This window comes from Panthera leo, chromosome C1, assembly GCF_018350215.1.
Source record: "Panthera leo isolate Ple1 chromosome C1, P.leo_Ple1_pat1.1, whole genome shotgun sequence".
Lineage (NCBI taxonomy): Eukaryota > Metazoa > Chordata > Mammalia > Carnivora > Felidae > Panthera > Panthera leo.
The window spans coordinates 87744315-87749969 of NC_056686.1; the positions used below are offsets into that span (position 1 = coordinate 87744315).

The window sequence follows — 5655 nt, forward strand, 5'->3', positions numbered from 1 at the left end:
TATTTGTATCTGCAAAATACTGGGAAACTGAAAGCTGAAAGATCAGTTAGGAGGCTAACGCAACTACCTAGGTAAGAATTAGTAATAGCCCAAATTTGAAAGGTGGCACTGACAATGGGAAGAAAAGTTCAGATGCAAAAGACATTATGAAAGATAAATTCATAGAACTTGATGACTGAGCCAAGGAAGAGGGATGTGTAAAAACTATTTTGAGGTTTTGGGTCGGGGAGAATACTGATACATACTACAACCAGAATAAGAAAATCAAAAAAGGAGTAAATTTGTTGAAGTTTCTTGAGAAGATACTGTGTGTTCTCTTCTCAACACATTAAATGTTCTTCAACTGGGCATCTATTGTTCTGGCCATTTACCATTCACCATGGTACTTTTAGTAGCATATGTATTTTTCTTTGGCAAACCACTGCTCCTTTCATCCTCAACTGACTCCTCCTCCAGTTACCAAATGGGCCATCAGTCTGGAAGACTGCATTGCATTTCCATAGATCCACTGATTAATTCGGGGGCATATATGACCCAATTGGAGGCAGTTTTACAAAATAGTATTTTGCTGTAACAGTTGGGAGAGAAACAAGTGCTTTTTTCACTCGCTTCTTAGCAGTTAGTATGGTGTGACTGGTGAAAATGAAGGTAAGCCAGCAAAAGGCAGTGATAAAAATGGACCGAGCCCAGTTTCTGATGACTTTGTTAGAACCTTGAATTCAGGTCTCCTGTACTTTCAGTACACGAGAAGACAAATTCCTTTTGGCCTTAAACAAGTTTACTCTGGTCTGACAATTAAAAAGCACAACAATTTCTCTACAAAAGCAATGTGCAGAAATGGAGCTCCTTATCCTACAAACAAATTGAGAAGAGAGGAGGAGGGAGGAAAGAAAATAAGAGCTTCCTGAAAAACTAAATCTTATCTTTTATGGGAAGCAAAAATACATATTTGCCCATTTTTAAAGGTAAATATCTGTTAAATTTTTTTCAATCTTTTCTCATTTCTCTAAGTATATGTCATAGTTCTATGGACATGTGCATTTGCTAAAGTATGTCATTACATTTACTTGATATTGCAATCTCCCTCAAATCCATAAGCAAGTCTTTCTCTGACATGTGTTCTTTCATAAACCCACAAATTGCTACTGGAGGGGTAATAGTATATTCCCTCTTTGGAGTGTTGGTATTTCCAAAGAGGGCCATGTCTTCATTTGTACCCTGCCTTTTCCATTAGAATTCCAGGGAACGAAACCCCAGAATCAAAAGTAGGAAGATGAATGCTTGAGTAACTGGCATCATCAGCACATGTGGTATGCTTCATTTGATACTTTCTTTAAAAAGTAAAACCAAAGTCTACATTTTTTTACTAAAATGACTAGTTCTTGTCTTTCCAGGAGCTGATCTGTTCTTTTATTTTTATAGACTACTGTTATTCTTTCAATAAATTATTTTTTCTTGCTTAAGTAAATAATTTGCTTGCAAAATATATAATAATAATTAAATTAATTTAATATTTAATTGTAATTAAATATTATATTAAATGTATTGTGTATTATATTAAATATTTTAAAGTTAAATATTTTAATTATAAATTGCATAGTTAAATAAATATAATTATATCTATCCTAGAATGAATTAATAAACAAAAATATGTAAAAAAATTTCTGCACATATATGTACTCTGCTAATATATGTTTTATGCAAAAACAGATTTATAGAACTATATCTTGCAAATAAAAGATGACAATGGATACAGTTCAATTACTTTTCAATGAAATGATCTTTTCTTGTCTTTAATGCAAAAGAGAACTTAATATTTGAATTAATCAATCAATCAGGAAAAAGGATTTAATAAGTTTCAGTTTTTCAGCATTACAAGTTATTTAGAATAATTACATCATAAAGCCCCTTTATTACCAAATACACAACCTAGATAGTGATAGAAAATAAATGGAAGAATTAAGAAGGCAACATTAAGCTGAAGGGAAAACATTGGCAAGTACATAAGCTAAAATAGCCAAAATAAAGATGAACAACTTCTGAACCCTTCCTACTGGCATCCCAGATTCAGCAGGCATTCCAGGTTCAGCATGTGCAAAACAGAATTTCTGATCTTTTCTTTAATGCCAATTCCCAACAAAATCTGCTGAAAGCCATCTTTACCATGTTGACTATTCACCCATTCCATTTGTTCAGACTAAAATTTTTTGTGCCATCTTCAAATCTACGCTTTCTCTCATATCCACAACTAATATGAAAGGAAATCCTATTGGATCCACCTGCAGGCTATCACTTCTTTTTTTTTTTTTTTCCAGATTATCACTTTCTACCACTCTTTTGCTCCCACCATGGTCTGAGCCACCACATCTCTCATATGTGTTGTTGAAGTCACCTTCTAATTGATTGTTTTGCTTCTGCTCTCGTTCCCTTATGATCTGTTCTTAATGCAATAGCCAGAGGTATCCCTTTAAAACTCATCAGGTAATTTCACTCCTCTCCACAGTAAAAATAAAAGTCTTCATGAGGGCTTACAACATTTTACAGGACCTGCTATTGCTGTGACCACACCTGCTATTGCTATGACCACCTCTTTGCTGTTGCTCAAACATATCAGGTAACAAACCACATAAGGAACTTTGTGCAAAACCTCTCTTCCTGGAAAGTTCCCCATCCCCCTCATTGTCTTCAAGTCTTGTTTCAATTGTAATCCATTTTGTAAGCTATACTCTGATCATCCACTTGGTATTGTATCTCCATGGGGTGCCTGGGTGGCTCAGGAGGCTAAGCATCTGGCTCAGGCCATGATTTCATGGTTCATGGGTCTGGGCACCAGATTAGGCTCTCTGCTGTCAGCACAGAGCCCACTTCAGATATCCTGTCCTCCTCTCTCTCTGCCCCTCCCCTGCATTCTCTCTTTCTTTCTCTCTCAAAAATGAACATTTTCTAAAAATTAAAAAAAAAAAAACAAATTGCACCTCTAGATATTTTCAATCCACCTTCCCTACATTTTAATTTCCCATAACACTGTCATCTTCTTTAAAAATGTGAAATAATCTACCTCTTTATTTTGTTTATTGACTGTCTTTTCTTGCTCTTACATAAGCTGCACAAGGGCAACAGTCCTTGCCCGTTTTGTTCACTGACTTTACTCCAAGAGCCTAGAACAGATGCTGAATAAATATTTTTTGAATTAATTGAATAGAAGCTGCATCATGCTTGTAGAGGCTAACGCATAGATTTGGAAAGAAATTATATTACCTCTCATTTAAATCTGACATTTTTAAACCTTTTATAAAGTCTTAGTCATTACAGCAACAACATATCGTGGATAATGTTATCACCCCACTTACACTTGAAGAAACTAAGGCCTAAGTAACTAAAGAAGATCACATAATTGATAAATGATAAACCCAAAATTTGAACACTTGTTATTTGAGGCAGGAATCAGGCATATTTAATACTCTGTCATCTTACCTTTATTGAATACATTTGGGCAAGTCATTTACAGGCCATGAGCTTCTTTTCTCTCATCAGTTAAATAGGGATACCAGTGTTCCCCATATATTATTGCAGTAAGAAGCAGAGATAATATTTGTATTATTTGCCTGGCAAATAATTGTAATATTGCAAATATTTGTAATATTTTCCTGGGAAATAATAGGCAGTAATTAAATGAAAATAATATTCTAATCCTTCCCATATTTACAGTAAGAGATGTCTTAAGTAAGCTCAATCCTTGTGGGATGTATCTCTCTCTCTTTAAAAAACATGCAAGAATGAGGTCAGGGCTCAATGTAAAGGATCAAGAAAATTGTTTATTCAATTTTAATTTAGAACTTAGGCTAGAAGTCAAAGTTCTTTCTCAAAGAGCAGAAGTAGGCTCTAGCTAATAATAAATGGTCTGTTTTCTAGAGTGTTCTTTATGCATACTTCCTTAACCAAGCAGCCAGGGTCACAGGGATCTTGGGAAAGATTCAATGACTTAGAGAAATCTATCACAGACCCAGATGGAAAGCCAGGGGCCCCACATCTCCATTTCACTCTACCACTTATCCACCAGGTACTCTTGAGTATATCACCTCTCTGTGCATTACAAACTATAAATGAAACTCATAGAGCTAATGCTTACATAGTGCTGACTCTGTGCCAGACACTCTCCTTGTATCTTAGCTCCTTTGATCCTCCAAACAACTTTCCAGTTAGGAAAAAGAGACATCACTGAGGGTTGGGGTCACCAGATGATGACGAGAAAGAGCTGATTTCCGAAGGACAGAAAATTTCCATAAGCAGAGAGGCAAGATTACATTTCCAGAGGAATGACAGCATTGATGCTGTGTTAATAAACATGCATTGAGTACTGGTTGGCAGACATCTGCTAATGCTCTGTGCATTCCAAATATATATGTAAAGCATGACTTTTAATGGAAGAAGTTTACAGATTTTACAGCCTAGATGGGAAGAAAGACAAGGAGGCATTTAATCATTGTGTAGGGCCAATTGTCACAAATATAAAAGAAACGCAACAAAATCTTGGAAGCAAAGAGAAAGGAAAGATCCACTATTTTAGTGGAAATGAGAGAATATTTGATAAAGTACATGATACATGAATATGAGAGACAATGAGGATTTTGGTAAATAAGGATGAATTTAAGGACATTCCCAGAAGAGAAACAATCTCAGTGTAAACATGCTTGTATAAAGAGCAAATGGCTCAAAGACAGAAATGCATGAAGAGTATAAAGGGCATTAATGAGGAATGTATACAAAAAGACTTTTAATAGTGTTATTGTAAGTCCAGTTAAAGACTATAATACTTTCAGGGGTCATTTCTATAGTTCATTACTAGAGAAGATTCTCTGAACGTGAGGAATACCAGAAATCATGAGAAGGAGATGCAGTGTCCTTTCCTGAGCATGAAGCTGGCTTTGAGTGCTGCTTTTACAGCTGCTCTTTGCCCTTGATGATTGTTCTTTTCCTACTTTGGGTGAATAAAAGAGAAAGGACACCATCTGAGTGGTTTCTAAAAAAAAAAAAAAAAAAAAAAAAGTAAGTCCAGTTTAATGAGAAAAATAAATGGTTGAAAGGAGGGAGAAAATCTTCCTTGCAGTTCAGGCAATTAATTCTGCTTTACAAATGCTGTGTGTGGGGAGGGTGTGTGTGTGTGTGGGTGTGTGTGTGTGTGTGGGTGCGAGAGAAAGAGAGAGAGAAATACAGACTTAGTAGTTGTTGTACACATGGAACTATCACTGAGGAAAACCAAGAGCTTGCTGACATTTTCTCTCTTCTCTCTCTAAATTGCCACATCATAAGTACTTCACTTTTCAAGGAAATGTAGTAGACTCATTGATCCCACAGTAAAGCAAATTTATTCTTAAAGGACCAAAGTAAATACAATGGCTTTAATCAGCTCTAAGAAAACATACTCAGCATTCTCTTCCTTCCCCTGCCTCAAGTGTGTTTGAGGCAGTGCAAGGTCTAAGTTTGAGCAGATGGATGGAAGTTTGAGCAAGTAATTACAAGCTGCAACACAATTTCCTTAAAACGACACACATACTAGACAAATACTTATTTGTGGTTATAGAGTGGGTAAAGTTACTATAAAAATAGTAGCACACCTTATAATAGTGCTGTATGCCATAATTTACCTTTGCTATA

General features: G+C 35.5%; 1 non-coding gene across 1 annotated transcript; it reads left to right on the top strand.

The window, feature by feature from the left end:
* Positions 1–4801: 4801 nt before the first annotated feature.
* LOC122228874 lies at positions 4802–5018 on the top strand. The gene has a single exon (XR_006206782.1). It is a non-coding gene; the product is annotated as a small nucleolar RNA U3 (small nucleolar RNA).
* The last annotated feature ends 637 nt before the right edge of the window (positions 5019–5655 follow it).